We start from the raw sequence: 18,903 nt of genomic DNA on the forward strand, positions 1-18,903 counted from the left end.
AAATAAATTGACTCAGCATCTGTAGGTCGATTTCAGATGCTAAACAGAAACTCTTCTCTGATTGATTGCTTTCAAAGGGTCAGAATTGGACGAGTTGTCACAGTGTTCCTCTGTTGATGAGGTGTCAGACAACAGGCTAAGATCAAGTCACTGAACTCAGACCTGAGTTAATGTTTTCAACAATAATAACCCTCTGCCTTCTTTCAACATTCTGTCGGTTGTATTTAAGTCAGCAAATGCACTATATCTATGCCTTCTCCCTAGCCGCCCTTATCCCCCCAAATCATTAATGGATGAATATTCCACAGAACATCTTTGGGAGAGCACAGACATTCAGAAGCGGTGGAATACTTTGCAACTTTGCACAAAGTGACACAATTGGACAAATTGAAGTATAGATATCAGTAAAACATTGCCATAGAACAATACATAAATCTAGTCTGTGAACGACTGGAGGCCACATAAATTTTATATATTTTTTAAAGATTTATTTATGTATGTGAGAGGCAGAATTATAGACAGAGAAAGGGAGAGACAGAGAGAGAGGTCTTCAGTCTGCTGGTTCACTTCCCAAATGGCTGTAATGGCCCAGAGCTGGGCCAATCTGAAGCCAGGCTTCTTCCAGGTCTCCCACATGGGTGCAGGTGTCCAAGCACTTGGACCCTCTTCTCCTGCTTTCCCAGGCCATCAGCAAGGAGCTAGATCAGAATTGGAGCATCTGAGACTTGAATTGGAGCCCACGTGGGATGCCAGTGCCACAGGCAGAAGCTTAACCTACTAAGCCACAGCACAGCAGCATCCCCAGCCATGGAAACTTTAGGTCTCCTGCATCCTTTCTAATCATCAGAAAAAAGTGCTTTATTAAATTAACCTCTGGCCATGTAACAACTGATATGTGACTTTGAGCAAGCTGCATTCTGGGAAAGTCAAGCTAAATGAGCCTTCTACAGCTTTATTCTTTATTCAATGAATTTTTGCAGAATTTAAAAATTACTCAGTACCTGTAAGATCTGTATAATTCAAATATGCTACAATGTCTCCTTAAATTTGCTCCACAGAAAACTATATAATACAAGATTTATTGAGATAGTTAATAGGAAAAATTGGGTGGACATGAATAGCATTCAATTATTGAAGCAACATGTAGGATACCAACAACATTCTATACTGTGCATAGCATCACATATCTACTATTAATCTATTAAATGACAGGTGACAGTTAATTATTTCTGCAGCAAATGATAAATCCCCTAAAAGCCTAAAAAATGTTAACTCAATTGCCTAACATATTATGGTACTGCTGGAAAGTATGAGAGCCTAGTTATTTTGAATTTGAAATTCAATCATTGATTAAAGAACCTATTATTATTTCTGAAAGAACTAAATTGATTAATTCTTACTTTCTCTCACTTTCCAGGAACATATTTATTGAGGGAAATATCAAATGTATATTTGCTTTGCTGTAAGACTTGTCTTTCCTTTCCAGAATATTCTCTTTTCACCAAATTCTCCCTTCATTATATTTACATAACATTACCTCACCTATTTGTGTCTCCTAAACCTTGTCACATTGAACTTTAGAACCAACTGCAGCCTTGCCATCACCCCCTTCCCAATAAAAGGATGTCCTTCTGTCATTGTACTTCAGAGATCATCATCTTCATGATCCTGGATAGTTTCAGATGGTTTCAAATGTGCCTCCACATGTATTATGGAGCCTGTTGCATTTTATTCCATAACCAAGACATTTAGGTGGATGCCCATTTGAAACTTAATGTATGATATGAACATAGTTAAGCCCAGCCCACCAGACGCTGATTCAAAGCACCCTTACATACACATCTTATTCCATTCCCACCGTAGCAATTTTGCCTGAAGTTATTAAATGCAGATTTTAAAAAGCCTCCACGAAAAAATCTTATTCAAAGGATGATTGTTTTTTACTCCGTTGGTACAGCAGGTTCTGGAGCCATTTCCAGGAACTGAAGAGATGTATTTACATAGTGACTGCCTTCAAATAACTCCCTCTCAGGAAGTTCCCAGGAGGCAAGGCAGTTACAGTGTTGTCCTGGAGTTGTAATAAAGCAAATGATTCAATAACGTGAAGCCTTCCATTGTGTGATTAACAAAGAAGCGCAACGCTACACAGATCAGCAAACTGCAGCACTCAGAGTGGAGCCCTGCAGCCTCCCTCGGAGCCCCGGGAGTCTGGATGTTCACCACCGTCCATAGGAAAATCTGGGGAAATGCTTAATTAGAGCCCAGATCAGAAACAGGGTTCTGTTGTTGCCTCTTTGTTTTGTGTACTATGTTTTCCTTTATTGCAGAGATAAACCAAGAACCATGTTCAGTCATTTCATTTTTCTTCAACTAGGGGGAAGAAGTGTCTCAACAAAATTGCCTTGCTCATCTACATCAACATCCTTCTCAACTACTCAATATCCTCCCAGAATTAGAAAGAACAAATTCTATAAGCACAACAAGACAGTCTTCCCTCACTCCTCAGATGCCCCTTCATTAATTCATACACCAGGATTCCTGAAACATAATCAAAACAGAGAGACTGAGCAAGACAAAAGACAGAGGATGAAATATTCATCTCCACGATACCTATAGCATTCCAAAATCCAAAAGGAAAAAAAAATCACTCTGGATTGGACAAAAGGAATAGATATGCTTTTTTTTGCTTTAATTCATCTAGTAGAAATATAATGTTACAGGCAGATTTTACTATTCTATTCAACATGCATAGATTATTGAGGTACTATATCTACCTCATAGCAATAAATAACATTAAGTGAAGTAGGACTGATTCACAGCTGGCATAAATTTTTTCTGTATTACTACTTTCAGTGGACATTGCTACTTTAGTGTCCTCTCTCTGGTACAAACACACACGCATACACACACACACATACACACATGCACACACACTCACATACCCTGCAATCATAACCATAAACGAAATGACTACATACTCAGAATAGATGGCTGTTAGAAAGTACTCACACTAATTGATAATGACATCATGCTGGTATGCACATTACAATGTAAATGAGGCTTCCAGACTCATTTATGGCTCTTTTATTCAAAGTTTAGTACTTACTGCTTTTTTTTTTCATGGTTTAGAAGGTTCTTCTTAAGGCTGTGGGATTACTTATTCCCGCTGATTTTGCCCCTTGGAATTGGACCAAGAGTACCAATTTTTAACTGTATTTTAAAACAGATGCTTACCAGCAATGAAGCAGAATTGAAATGGATAATGGAAACCACATTACCAAAAGAAAACAAGTAAAGAGAAAACTGATTAACAGATTTACCCAGGCAGCCATTTGGCTTTATTAAAAATTGAATTATTCTTTGCATCAAAATGTAATATCAGTGTTTGCACACTTGTGTCTGAGCGTGTATAAAGAGAAAGCATCCAAACAGACACCTTTTATTACGGATCTGTTTTGAAAGGTGGTTTCACATCCATCTCCCGCACATCTGCAAGCTTAAGTGATTTTTCAGGGTCGTAGGAAAGATCGAGGAATGAAATGCAGAACTCGGAACTTCCCCTGAAGTGTTTGTAAAACTCAGCCAGATTTAGCAAAACCTGGACAGAAAACAATGCTTGATATCAGGCCCAACTTTCTTTGGCTCTCATTTGTGATGATTCACTGCAAGACCACATGGTTCCCTATGTCTGAAGTCCTTCCTTTTCTAAGAAATCATGTTCCTGTGAGTCTCCATTATTCTCTTCACTGCTAGCGAGCATGTAGAAAAATCAGGAAAATGCAGAGTTGTGATCTTGATGGAGATGTAGGAAATACTCTTTTCTTTTTCTTTATATGTGGAGTTGTAGGAAGTTAATTAATCACATACTTTGGTAGTAAATTCTCAAGTGCAAGGTTTGCTTTTGCTGAGTTTAACCTACTTACCAGAGCATTCCTCTGTGTTTAGAGGAATTGCACATGAAGCACATAAATCATAGCATGAAACTCATTGCCTTGACATTGTTCACCTATTACACTGCTCATGACGATGGAGGGAAGAAACTGTTCTCATTCTCAAGGAGATGAGTAAGTTTAGACAAAAATGTAATAGATGCTTTACCAAAGTGAAGGAGGAGAAAACACTTCATTACCAAAAATACATTAGTGAGTTGGAAAATTGGGATCAGAAATGATGGAAACATTAAGAGAAGTAGACTGTGATGAGCTCACTCAGTGATATCACTGCGGTCATTTGTCAGCACAGTAGTAATTTGGCAGAGGGATGGTCTGACAGTAGCTCTATATTTTGCTTAGCTGAGAGCTTCCCTTGTAGCATAATATATCATGGAATTGAAAGCATTCAGCTCTGTTTTGCAATTCACAGCTCAGCCCAGGTGGGCCCCTATTATACAATAACCATGCAGCTGTTAGTATCATTGCCTAAATTGCCCTTCCTTTTTTAAAAATTTACAGTTTAATCTGCTCAACCAATAGGTACTAATGTCCAAAAACTCAGCTCTTATTTACCATTTACTCCCTGTAAAGGTCCAAAATAACTAGCAAATCATTCTCAGAGGAATTCCAATTATGCTGCTTATTCCCTTAAAGAGTATAAAGGAGTGAAATGTCAGTATTGTGTGTAAGAAATAAAGTACTCTCAACACCTGCTAACAATACATACTGTATAAAACACTTAGCCTGTAATGCACTTCTGGAAATCATTTCAAAAATTTACAAACATAATTTTTGGCCTATCTTCCCACCATTGTAAAGACTCTACCATATGCTACAGTTTTTATCTGAATGGCCCGATACTCAATTCTTGATGTTAACATTAGTAGTGGGGGTGAAGGTTTTATACACATATCGGTTATGTCAAATGTATAGATTCTTGTCAAAGTTAATTCTTATAAAAATTAATAGCTTCTGCTGAAACTGCAGATCCCAATGAAATCATCCTTTTACTTAGCTAATAGTGTTTGTCTTCCTCTAAGACTGTTTTGTTCAGTCTAACAAATAATAAAGATAGAACATGTGCATACTCACTTGCTTTCAAAGCTTTAAAAATTATTTTTTAAATCTTCTAAAGGTTTTTAAAGAGAATAATAAATTAAACAAATTAGTGGACTGAGAACAGAAAGGTCAAACCCAGGTGTCTATGACTTGTTAATACATAATAGCTGAGCCAGCGCCGCGGCTCACTAGGCTAATCCTCCGCCTTGCGGCACACCGGGTTCTAGTCCCGGTCGGAGCACCGGATTCTGTCCCGGTTGCCCCTCTTCCAGGCCAGCTCTCTGCTGTGGCCAGGGAGTGCAGTGGGAGATGGCCCAGGTCCTTGGGCCCTGCACCCCATGGGAGACAGGAGAAGCACCTGGCTCCTGCCATCGGGTCAGCGCGGTGCGGCGGCCGCAGCACGCCAGCCGCGGCGGCCATTGGAGGGTGAACCAACAGCAAAGGAAGACCTTTCTCTCTGTCTCTCTCACTGTCCACTCTACCTGTAAAAAAAAAAAAAAATACATAATAGCTGAAATAACACAGAAGGGTTTTCTAGATAATTTACAGGTGAGGCTGATTACACACTGTAAGAGCCCTTATACAATATATTCTCTCTTAACCAGTGCTTTTGGTGACTTTTGTGGGATTTTTTATCAGCATGGAAACATTTTTCTCTTCAGATTTCTGCAGTAACTTGTTTAACTAAGATATGAACAAATTTCCTCATCCTCTTGATCTTTCTTCATTTTTCACACCCTCTATGTGGCTTACCATGTATTGCTGACTGACGTGATGTCTGTCTCTGATATAGGTATTTCTCTATGATAATATTTTCCTAACAAGTACATGAATATACCTGACACAGCTTATAACTACTATCTCCTTGAGTAATTTCTCTGTACATGTTATTCAAAAGTTATCTGATCCCAGTTCTGTTGTTTTCTGCTCTGCAATAGCTTTTATTCATTAATTATTTATTTGATTTATATTAGATGTGTTCACTGCCCAAGGACTTCTGGGCTTGTGCATAAAATTTAAACTAAATTCAGCAGCTAAAATCCCTCTTAAACTATAATGAAATTACCAAGTTAATGGAGCGGTGTAATCAAACCAGGGTTAATAAATATGGGCTGGCCCTAATAGATGCCATAAGAACAAATGTCAATAGATATTGACAATTTGCCATGTGAAAGCATGACATTTATTATGTTTATACTCATGTTGTCACACATTTATTATTTTTATGGTCCAGTTATACTGAGTGCATTGGAACCACAGTATTGGGCCTTATGGAAATAAAAGAAATAAACAATTTTCCACTTTCCAAAAGTAAGTTACCCAGGACTTTTTTTTTAAATAGCACACATTAAAGCTTGCCAGAGGGGTTAGTCTATCAACACACATACACTCCTACTAACACACAGTATGAAAAATGTGCTTTTAAAGCTTGGTAGAAAAACAGGAGTCTTAAAAGAGATTTTTAGTTATAAATATACTAGCAGTGGTTCTTGCATCTCTTTGTGTCTTATTCTTCAGTGGGGAAAATATTTCAATTCCTGGGAGTTTTTTGCACGTAAGCACATAAGTCTTTGGAGCACACATGGCTCTTAACTTCTTGTAGGACCTCCTTATAAACATCTGCTTGCATAGCACATGCTGTATTTCAAACTCAGAATTCAAAAATGGAAGTGCTTCCAAAACTGATTGCAGAGTATATAGAATCCTTTCACTGAAACAGGTGTTGCCAGGTTCTGTCCTAATCCATGAACTAGATGAAGATAGGACCACATACCCTTGGCTGCATCACCACCTGCATCTTACTCTTCATAAGCTTCTTGCTTATGTAATTGGAGGAACAATGACAAACTGCCAGAAAACAAACTTTTTTAAATTCATATTTTGATTTACTGTTTTCATTAACCATACTGCAGTGATTTTCAAGAATTGTTGATGACTAAGTCAAGGCTTTGAAACCAGAATTCGGGCAGCGGAAACAATATTTTTCAAGAGAGATATAACAATTATTTTATGAAGAAGCACGAGAAATAGCTCCAAGAGATTTGAACACAATGGTTTCTGGGTAACTGAATGTTCTTTTAATTGTTTTTTTTTCTTTTTGTTTAAAGATTTATTTATTTGAAAGGCAGATCTACAAATTGAGAGGGAGAGAGGGGAGAGAGAGAGAAAGAGAAAGAGAGAGAAAGAGAGAGATCGTCCATCTGCTAATTCACTCCTAAAATGGTTGCAACTGCCTGGGCTTGAATGAACTGAGGCCACTATTTTTTTCTGCGTGGGTGCAAGGATGCAGGCCGTCCTCTGCTGCTTTCCCAGGCATGTTAGCAAACAGCTGGTTTGGAAGTGGAGCAGCCAGGACATGAACCAACCAATATGGGATGCTGGCAATACAGATGGTGGCTTAACCTGCTATATCACAATGAAACTGAACCCCTATAATGTAAAAGCATAGCCCAGTTTCATGTCTGTCTGCTTCATCCCAAAGTGTCCTTTCCTATCCTTTACAAAAACAAATTCACCAGGGGCCAGCGCTGTGGCATAGTAGGTTAAGCCTCTGTCTGTGGTACTGGCATCCCATATGAGCACCAGTTCATGGCCTGGCTGCTCCTCTTCTGATTTGCTAATGGCCTGGAAAAGCAGTAGAAGATGGCTCAAGGGCTTGGGCCCCTGCACCCACATGAGAGACCTGGAAGAAGCTCCTTGCTCCTGGTTTCTGATCAGCCCAGCTCTGGCTTTTGCAGCTATTTGAGGAGTGGGTCAGTGAATAGAAGACCTCTCTCTCTCTCTCTCTCTCTCTCTCACTCTCTCTATCTGTAATTCTGCCTCTCAAATAAATAAATCTTAAAAAAAAAAAAAGGAATTCACTTAAATTGAGGGAAAGACACAACTGACCCTACAAGGTTCTAATTGCAGGACTCAAGGAGTCATTTGCTTCTCCAATAGGCAAAAAACTTGATAGTCAATATTACCCACAGGGTATCCCAGGTTTGGGCAAAAGTAACTACCACCTTCATGTAACTCCCAAACCAACTGGAGCCCACCTGACCATCAGAAATTCCCTAAAGTACCTAGCATCACTGACCAATCGAAGGAAGATCATAAGCACCAATGACCAACCAGAAACTTGGGACACGAGCTGGTGACGCACATCTCAGCCCCAATTTCAATCTGTAAGAATCTTTACCCCTGACTCCTCAGGGAGCTTGGGAATTAAGCAATAGCTGCCCTGCTCCTTGCTCTGTGCTTTGCAATAAAAACGTACTTCTTCCCCCATCCCATTGTCAGAGATTGGCTTTTCTGTGTATCAGGTGAGTACACCCAGTTTGGGGGTTCTACAGCAACACCTCCAACTAGTTTGATGTTGTTTGGCAACAGCAGCACTGGCCCCTTAATTGTTTTTTTCAAAGAACTATAGTGGAGAGTTGATGAAATGGACTGACAGATACATGGGTGTTCATTGTACTGTTCTGCTTTTGTGCAAGTTTGAGAAATTTTATTAAAATTTCATATGAATAAAAATGACGGATAAATTGTTAAAGTACAAATAAGCAAAAAGAAACCACCAAAAGGTACTTAGCATTTGAGTCAAAATTCTTTTGTTTTTATTAAATTTGTTACCATAATTATACAGATCATAATGAGAATCATACTACATGATTCATGATCATGTATTGTTATCTCCTTATTGTGAACATTTTCAAAAATGACATTCATAACCATGTGAAGTTTCATTTTATGAATCTACCTTGTTTTATTTTATCACCCCTCCGCATTACTAGCCATTAATTTATTTCTCCCTTTTCCTCCATAACTGTAAACAATGTAACATTGAACTTTTTAGGTGATATATGTAGATATTCATTTTTGTGTCCTTAATTACATTTATAGAAATGTAATTTCCAGCTCAAGGAATATGCAAACTTTACGTTTTATGCATATGTCATATGAACTTGCAGAAATGTTATTTCACACACCCACAAGAAAAGCTTGAAAATGTCCATTGCACCTCATGCCTGTGAATGTTGACAGGCAAAAGATACTATGGTTGCTTTACCTTGCATTTCTTTCATCATTAGTAAGGTTGAGTACCCTTATGTGTTTCTTTTCAATAGGATTTCTTCTTTCAAGATGTGCCTACTTAAACTGATGTTTATTTTTCTGGGGATGAGGATAAGTTTTTCTTTTTATTATCCCACATTCATGTCAGTAATTCCAGTCATTCATTACAAAATAAGTTCAGGGATGATTTTTTTTTTTTTTTTTTTTTTTGAGAATCATTGAGACAGGGAGAGAGAGAAACAGATAAAGAGAAACTGGAAGCTCCCATTCACTGCTTCAACCCCAAAACACCTACAACAGCTGCAGCTGTGGCTGAAGCCAGGTGCTAGGAATCAATCCAGGCCTCCCACCTATCACTTGAGCCATTATCTGCTACTTCCCAAGGTCCACATTAATAGGAAGCCAGAGTCCTGGCACTCCATTCTGGGACATGGGTGTGTTAACTCCCAGGCCAAATGCCTGCCCCTGGTTAATTTTTGATGTCTTCATTTCCCTACATGAAGACATGATTTCTACATAAATGAAACCATCCTGAATGTATTCATCAGACACAGAAAATAATTCATTCTAGTTGTTAAAGTGTTAATGAAGAAAATGGAAGTAAGAATGCATGTTTCTTAAATCACTGGCAAGACAACTACATCCCACTCAGACAAGGTCAATCTTACTTCTGGGTCTGCAAGAGGGTGCGATGATGGAGGGTCTGTGGACACAGCAGTAGCACCAACATTTGACTTTTCCCTTTACTACCACCATCACAGCAGTAATGTTCTGTAAACATAGTCACCTGAAGTCAATGACTGAATAATGAAATTGTGAAGGTTTTCAAAATGTTCTTCCTTAATGGTACAATCATCTTGATTAAAGTAGGTGAGAAAAGCCACAAATTATTTTGGTCATTTGACTATATTTACAAAATAAATAACATTATTTGGTTTCATTTAGAGCAACTATGGGCACAGACTGTGCTGTTTTCTATTTCCTTACATAACTGCCATTTTAGAATCTTTTTATCTATGGATTTCAAGCTATACACCTTCCAGCTAAACTTTTTATTTATTTATTTACCCATCTATTTGATAGACACAGAGAGAGACAGACAGTCAGATAGACAGAGATCTTCCATCTACTGGTTTATTTCCCAAATGCCTACAACAGCTGGGTCTGAGCCAACCTGAAGCTAGGGTCCAGGAACCCATCTGGGTCTCCCATATCGGTAGCAGGGATCCAATCTCTTGACCCACCACCTGCTCAAGTATTAACAGGAAGCTGTAATGGGGAGTGGAGCTGTGACTGAAACCCAAGCATTCTGGTTTGGGATGCAGGCATCCTGAGAAGTTTCTTTTTTTATTTAAATTTTACTTACTTTTTATTTATTTAAAAGGCAGAGAGACAGAGAAAGCGAGAGATCATCCATACCCTAGTTCACTACCTAAATGCCTGCAGCAGCCAGAGTGAGGCCAAGCCAGACAGGAGACTGAATTCAACTCAGGTTTCCCACATGAGTGGCAGGGACCCAAGGACTTGGCCATCACCCACTGCCTCCCACGGAGCACATTATCAGGATGCTGAATTCAAAAGTAGAACTAGGACTCAAACTCAGACAGTCAGATATGGGATATGGGTTACCTGAGAGTCATCTTAAGTTCTGTGCCAAACAAACATCCCCTAAACAATATCTTCAGCACTATGTACAATGCCCGTGCTCCCCTGCAATTTTTTTAAAGTGAAGCTTCAATAGGTAAATAATTGAAATGTTATAAATACATATTTTCTTATTACATATATTACTATAAATGTTCGCATAATGAGATTCTTCCATGTCATCTCACCATCAAATTTATTTCAACATTCTTAGTATTAAAACACTAACAAATGTCAACATAAGTAATTGCAAATGGTAGTTCAGAGAGAAAACAAAACCTTCCCAGCTAGTGTTAGGCACTCCTCAACTAAGGCAAATTCAGAGCTTAAAATAACATCAAGGTTTAGTCACTGATTATATCTCAACTTTTCTCAAATATTAGGCAAGAAGCACCAAAACCTAACAGTACTAGGATGACATTTACTATGACATTATATAAATATGTAAGGGTTCCCTTGTTAATGAGTTGTTGATGTTTCCACTAAAATGCAAACATGTAACCAGCAGGTGGACCTTATCTAGTCTGTGCTACACTTGAGCTGTTTTACTAGTGTATGCGAATAGACCTGCTAAGATCTGAATTTTTTTCCAATCATTCAAAATTACAACATTCCCAGCCAATGAAACATGTATACCCTTTGCAAGTGCACAGAGATGCAAAAAGGTTGCATATGTGCAAAAGTGCCCAACACATAGTTTAGTAGTTTGAGGCCCTCAAATATGTTAATATGTGGATTACAGTATATTTGAATATATGCTTTTTTAAATTTTTTTGTTTGGTTTGGTTTTTTTGACAGGCAGAGTGGACAGTGAGAGAGAGAGATAGAGAGAAAGGTCTTCTTCTTGCCATTGGTTCATCCTCCAATGGCCGCCGTGACAGGCGCGCTGTGGCCGGCGCGCTGTGGCTGGCGCACCGCGCTGATCTGAAGCCAGGAGCCAGGTGCTTCTCCTGGTCTCCCATGCAGGTGCAGGGCCCAAGCACTTGGTCCATCCTCCACTGCACTCCCGGGCCACAGCAGAGAGCTGGCCTGGAAGAGGGGCAACCGGGACAGAATCCGGCACCCCAACCGGGACTAGAACCCAGTGTGCCGGCGCCTCAGGCGGAGGATTAGCCTAGTCAGCCACAGCGCCAGCCGAATATATGCTTTTAAATGTAGTTTGAAAATATGGCTAACTATGGACACTTTAATAAACTAATGCCAAATCAAATCATAGCAAAACCTCCAAATACAGTATGGAGACAACTGCTTTGAGACCCAGTACAGTATACTGTAACTTGGGTTTTTAATATAATAGACCTGAATTTAAATTCTATTGCCTCTCCTTAAAATTTACACATAACACTGGATAAATAATTGACTTATTTAAACTTCAGTGTCCACATCTGTTGTAAAGTTTAAGAAAGGTTGTGCACAAAAGACAGTTGACTGGAATACTACTTATGATAATGATTTTGTTCAATTCTTGTCTCTTTGCCAAGGCCTCCCCTGACCATCCTGTTTAAAGCTGCAGAATATCCAACCCCACACTTTTGATCCTCCTCAATTTGCTCTATTTTTTCTTCCAATGCTCTTACCACTTTGTAAACAAACTCTTAACCATCAGACAACAGGATATGATTTCCAGTTTAAAAAAATCATATATAATATCAGGCTCTTTGTAGATCTTAACATCTCAGACTCACAGAGACAAAAAGCCTTCCAAAATAATAATTAGCGAGTTCTTAAATCTTGAAATAGAATCTAGGTTTATGACTCACTAGAATGGAATTTCTGAGAGGACAAAGAGTGTCTGTCTCTTCTGTTGACTGAGAGCTTAGAATAGTGTCTGACATTTATACAGTAGCCCATAAAAAATTGTTGGCTGAATAAATAATAAGAAAATGCCTCCATACACATTGTCAGTAATTTTAAATTATCTTAAATTGTGGAGAAAATTCCTCATACTCCCTTTTCTGTTCCTAATACCTACATAATAGTAATAGGATACATCAGAAAGTTTGTAGAATATGCAATGAAACAGATCAGTTTATTTTGATTCAGAAAATATTTTTAAATCCAGGCATATTTTTGTTTTTCACAATATACACTTCCCATGAACTTTTTGAAGGCGCTTCATGTAAGTAAGCAATCATCACTAGAGGTGAAGTTAGGTGCAAGGCTTTAATATGGAGTTGGTCTCTATATTCAGAGACAACCCAATCAAGTTTCATTAGCACTCCCTGTGGTTTAGGGCTCTACTAGGAATCAAAGGAGACAACTCCCTAGGCAAAGAGGGAAGTTAAGTTTACAGGGTCTCCTTGATCCAGGCAGAACCTAGCATATACTGCTGTTGGAGATGATTTGGGTAGATTTGTTCCAAGAGCTTGGATATCTGAAGAAAAATGGTTTAGTCCTTGTCTAATCAAGAGAGGAATAACAATTTTGCCAATTGGTTCCAGAGGACACATGTTAACAAGAAATCAGAAGCGTACCCTGCCTTGTGTTGAACTCTTGAACCCTGGACCTCTGACTGATGGGTTTCACCTTAGGGACTTGTAACCTACACCATGGAGTCTATCACTTATGAAGTCCATTGAGTTGTGTGACTCTCATTAAGCGTGGCCAAGATGTGATGAGAAGGCGGCCACCTCAAGAATGGAAAGTCTTTCTCTTTTTTTAAGATTTATTTATTTGAGAGGCAGAGTTACAGGCAGAGCGAGAGACAGAGAGAAAGGTCTCCCATCTCTGGTTCACTCCCCAAATGGCAGCAATGGCCAGAGCTGAGCCAATCCAAAGCTAGGAGCCAGGAGCTTCCTCTGGGTCTCCCACATGATACAAAGGACCAAGGACTTGGGCCATCCTCTACTGCTTTCCCAGGCCACAGCAGAGAACTGGATTGGAAGAAGAGCAGTCAGGACAAGAACTGCAGTCCTTATGGGATGCTGGTGCCTCAGACTTAGTCTACTATGCCATAGTGCTGGCCCCTTGGAATGGCCAGTCTTTTTGAGGGGATGCTAGGTGAGAGTAACCTGCAGGTCTTTTAAAAGGCTATGTTTTCAATATTATCTCTGCTATCTAATTTAGCTGCTGAACTGTACTCAAATTGTCTTGGTCCACTCTATATCTATGGCCATGGCATCAAGTATTTCAACAGAAAAACAGTCTTAAAGTGACATTTGTTTGGAGGATATAGGTCCAAAAAACAACACTGTAATAGCAACTCTCCTACTAAATACCAAGGTAATTCTAGAACAAACAGAACATGTTGGACGAATCTCAGATGGGCTCATTCCTAATGACGGAATTATAATCTAATGGTAATGGCATATTGGTTTCAACTCAACTTTCTATTTGACACCATTTCATCTCCCCTAAGTCTGAACATCACTTCTGTTCTGCCATCCATCTTCCCTTTCCTTCTTTTATCCCAGTCTTCTACTTTTGTCTTCCTGTGCAAACATTCTAGTTTATGTGCCTTAGCATACGGAATTGTTTAAATATTTTCTAAGAATCATATATAATGCATGAAAACAAAAGCATTTTTCCTAAGATTACTTTAGCTAGGCAAAAACCTCACTTGACAAGGTTCACTATGCTACCTTGCACTCAAGCTATGTCTCCCTGGATACTGGTGGCCTCCAGGTAGAACCATAATGGGCATGATGTGTTTATCAAAATAACAAGCAAGTTGGGGGCAGGTGTTGTGATGTGGTGAGTACCTGGGTTTGATTCGTGCCTCTGCTTCTGATAAAGTTTCATGCTAATGTGCACCCTGTGGGTGGGTGGAGGAGGGCGTCAGATGATGGCTCAAGTACTTAGATCTCTGCCACTTACATGGGTGACCTGGATGGAGTTCATGGCTCATGGCTTTGGCTTCCATCCATCTGAGGAGTAAACTAGGAAATGGAAGATAGTTCGCTTGTTCTCTCACTTTCTCTCTCTCTCTCTCATATCACTGTACTTTCAAATAAAAATACAAAAATAAATGAAATTTTTAAAGAAACCAATCCTAACTTCCAATAGGCTGTGACCTACTTTAAGCAATGCTACATATCAAACAGCTCGTGCTCTTTACACACCTAGCCTTCCAGCACTCATAGACAATCAGCCCTCCTCCCACAACATTCATTTTCCTCTATTATATGATTAAATGGAAAATCCCATGATCATTTCTTGCAATCTTCTGAAAGCTGAACAACAGCACTATGAATTTCTGTAGTTAGACACCTAACTCACCTAACTACTTTAAGGCACATAAAATGCATTTTATCTATAAACAATGTGCATAGGCCTTTTGGTGATACAGAAAAATAATATTTAAATTTGCCACCTTGTACTTAAATTGGGACTAACCTTAGCTACAAGAATATTTTCTTTTTAAAAAAAGATTTATTTATTTGAAAGGCAGGATTACAGAGAGGCAGAGGCAGAGAGAGAGAGATCTTCCGTCTTCTAGTTCACTCCCCAAATGGCCGCAACAGACGCAGCTGGGCCAATATGCAGGAGCTAGGAGCTCCTTCCAGGTCTCCCACGTGGGTGCAGGAGCCCAAGGACTTGGGCTATCTTCTACTGCTTTCCCAGGCCATAGCAGAGAGCTGGAAGTGGAGCACCTGAGTCTTGAACTGGTGCCCATTTGGGATGCTGGCACTGCAAGTGGCAGCTTTACCTGCTACACCATAGCTCTGGCCCCTACAAGAATATTTTCTGTTTACAAATTCACTTATTTATCAGCATGTTCTACCTGTTGATTGGATGTCTACCAAAGCACTGTTACAGATGCTGTGGACAATGGAAGACAACATTAAGAACAGCTTCCAAAATTAGAATATTAGAATAGGTAGAATAAAGCTATCTCTGGCCAGCGCCATGGCTCACTGGGCTAATCCTCTGCCTGCGGTGCTGGCACCCCGGGTTATAGCCCTGGTTGGGGCACCGGATTCTGTCCTGGTTGCTCCTCTTCCAGTCCAGCTCCCTGTTGTGGCCCGGGAGTGCAGTGGAGGATGGCCCAAGTGCTTGGGCCCTGCACCAACTTTGGAGACCAGGAGGAGGCACCTGGCTCCTGGCTTTGGATCAGCGCAGTGCACTGGCCGTAGCAGCCATTTGGAGAGTGAACCAACAGAAGGAAGACCTTTCTCTCTGTCTCCCTCTCTCTCACTGTCTAACTCTGCAGGTCAAAAAAAAAAAGCTATCTCTAAGATGAGATCTAAGGATGTACCAGAGAAGACCTCCTATTTCCACAATATAAATCCTATAACTGAGTAACCTTCCATGAAAGCCTCATTCATTTGAGATACAAAAGAATTTCCCATCTTCAAGAGTCTCCTAATAGAATATAAACACTCATTTGTGTGCTAAGTCATATCACCTCATCCTGTAGTTATTACAGTATACCTGGGTTGATAACCTGCTGACTGTAAAACACTAAATGAATGAATAATTATTGTAAAGGCACTGGGGATATGAGGACATGAGATGAGAGGCATTGAGAGGGAGACAGAAAGGCTCCAGAGATAAATTCCATCTGCCCACCCAGGCTCTCGAGAGCCCCATGCAGCTGAGGTGGTGTGACGTGGTGGGCAGAGTGACAGGAATCTTAAGGACTAGTTCTCACCTACACCCACATGCAGCACACTTAGCCATGAGACGTTAGGTCAGTTGCTTGGGCCCTCTGAGCTTTCGTGCCCTCATCTGCAAAACAAATCCTATCTCCCTCTTAGTGTGACAGTGATCGTTACATGCAATAATGTGCGTTATTTTTCCTCCCTGGGATTATCAACATGCATATGAACCAGAAATGTTTAATAACAGCAATACTGCATATTTGCCAAAGTGAATGTCTCAGGCAATGCATGCTTTAGAAAATTATTATAATAGGATTTTTAAGATGAAGTTTCCTTAGAGATTTTCTAGTGACTTTCAAATTTTTCACATCTCAAACACCTTCCTTCTAACAAAATTTCCAAGAAAGCTATTAAGTAAAGTAGAAAAAAAATAGCATTGCTATGTCTTAAAGTAGACAGGGGCAAGAAGGTAGCAACGCTTGCTCATTGAGATACTTCCCAGAATTTCCCAGGAGAGATTTTATCAACATTTCATTCAAAGAGCAGTGGAGTCCCTTGTCATTAATTAAGTGGCACCAGTGACTTTTAGGCAGTTTCAGAACTTTTAGTACCTTCAGTGAAACAAATCTGCTCATACACATTTTAGAAATTTAAAGCACAGAATATATTTTGATTTTACAAAAATTCTTTATGGCTAGTTCAAATCATGTGTTTGCAGATTCTGCTTGTGCTTTAGGAATTTGGGTCACTCTGCCTTAGCTAACATTCTGAAAATAGAGTGTAGTTTTTTCTCAGCTGAAACATTTTCATATAACACCCATATACATGTCATTGCTCAGATTTGTTAACTCTGTTTTTTTTTAATTTTGCATTAAATTACCAGTTCATAATTATGGATGGATGACTTTAAAATGGCCCACTGAAGCATAAAAGGAGTGATGAAAATACTAACATAAATACTGCAATAAAGAATAATTTGGGAATGGAAATAATTAACATAACTTGGGTACAAATATGGATTATAAATCTGAATGTGCTGGGACAAGTGAATCCGTGATCCACAAACATTCTTGTAATTCTGCTCCATTCCTCCTGGTTTCTGGCAAAATCCACAACATCACAATGCATGGGATAAGGCTTTACTGGGAGAGGTCAAAGCTTAAAGGCCAAGATAAAGAAGAAGAAAACAAGAAGGCACTCTTCCTCTCCTGTCCAATTGCCATCACTCAGAGAGGCACCCCTAGGCCCAGGTGATCTGTTCTTTTGCCATTTTATATGGAAACTGTTGAAAAGATTTTTGAAAACAGGGGAGCTACACAGTCTGCAAGGCTAGGATTTGGGGAACCAGAAATGTACAAAAGCTGTCTGAGACAGCCAGCTGACCAGGACATAGATAACACAGGCCCTGTGGGTGGTTTACCCCCCTGCCCCCACCCCCCCATCAGTTCTGAGGACACCTGATCTTGAGTACATGCCCTCCAGCTGGACTATGGGCGGCTGGCGTGCAGCCTAACTAGATAATTGTTCAGGACGTCCACAGTCAGTACACATAATCACTTCCAGACAATGCACAATGCATAACCACTAAATGGTAGGCAATAACGATAGTGTTGATCAAGCCAGACTTACTCTTTCTTTTTAAAGTTTTGGAGGTATTTTTTTTTTTGCTGATAGCAGTCAATATTCCATCAGGAAACAGATGGCACAAATACAGTAACTGACAAAAATTTTGTAAACAATAGCACAGGGGATGGTGCAGCATGCCAGGGCTAACAGCAGGAGGAGCCATTATCATCCTTAGATGTGAAGGGATAAGGAGAGAGATGGTTACCCCAAGCCAGAGAAAGCTGTAATTGGAAAGACACTGAGGGACAGGCTGTGGCCTTGAGGACCTTTTGAATAGGAATCCAGTTAATACTGTTATCCTGCAAGTAAGGAACTGGGAAAATAAATGACCTGATCTCACTCTTCTACCCTCCTTCTTACTGTTCCTTCTTGCATAGCCAAAACCCAGCCAAAAGCCTGAGGACAGCAAATGTGGCAGATGCAGCCGATGGAGCCCAAAAACCTTGGCCTTCCAGGGCACAAGGCCAGATGGAGAAGGACAGAGAGTGGATATGACAGACAGAGGATGTCCGTACACAAAAGGCAGGAACCAGTGGCCAAGCTTCTGAGAATTGCTTTAGAAGAGCAAACGAGGTAAGAGACTGATAAAAGGCATGGAGTAGTTATGGAGAGGTATTGAGTAGAAGACTACATTTTCAATGAGTTGCCCAAGAAGGAATGAAATAGGAATCAAAATGATCTTAAAGAGATCTCTGGATTAGGAAAAGATAGTATTTCCTGGCTTGCAAAAAGACAGAATTTTCATCTGAAGAGCAGAAGGGATCAGCTGTAAAATGAATGACTACAGAAAAAATGGCTAACAAATGAACCCAAAATGAGATGGGAAAGAAAATTACATAAATAATGTCAAAAATATTACCATATGAGTATTGGAAATCATTACCCCACTTGATGCCCAATAATAATTAGTTACTGTTAGAATGAATTTACACTACTATATCAATGCCTAAATGTGTTTTGTTAAGGTAACATTTTACATTTAAAGGACAAATTGGAATTATTCTAGTGTGATCCTCTTAAAAAAACATAGGTATCACTTAATG

General features: G+C 39.6%; 1 long non-coding RNA gene across 1 annotated transcript in view; it reads left to right on the forward strand.

The window, feature by feature from the left end:
• LOC133776018 (uncharacterized) overlaps positions 1–18,399 on the forward strand; it is a 548,830-nt gene extending 530,431 nt beyond the window's left edge. The window contains exon 4 of the long non-coding RNA XR_009868332.1: positions 18,238–18,399. This is a non-coding gene — a long non-coding RNA (uncharacterized LOC133776018). The remainder of the gene's footprint in view (positions 1–18,237) is intronic.
• The last annotated feature ends 504 nt before the right edge of the window (positions 18,400–18,903 follow it).

The sequence above is a fragment of the Lepus europaeus genome, chromosome 17 (assembly GCF_033115175.1).
Source record: "Lepus europaeus isolate LE1 chromosome 17, mLepTim1.pri, whole genome shotgun sequence".
Taxonomy (NCBI): Eukaryota; Metazoa; Chordata; class Mammalia; order Lagomorpha; family Leporidae; genus Lepus; species Lepus europaeus.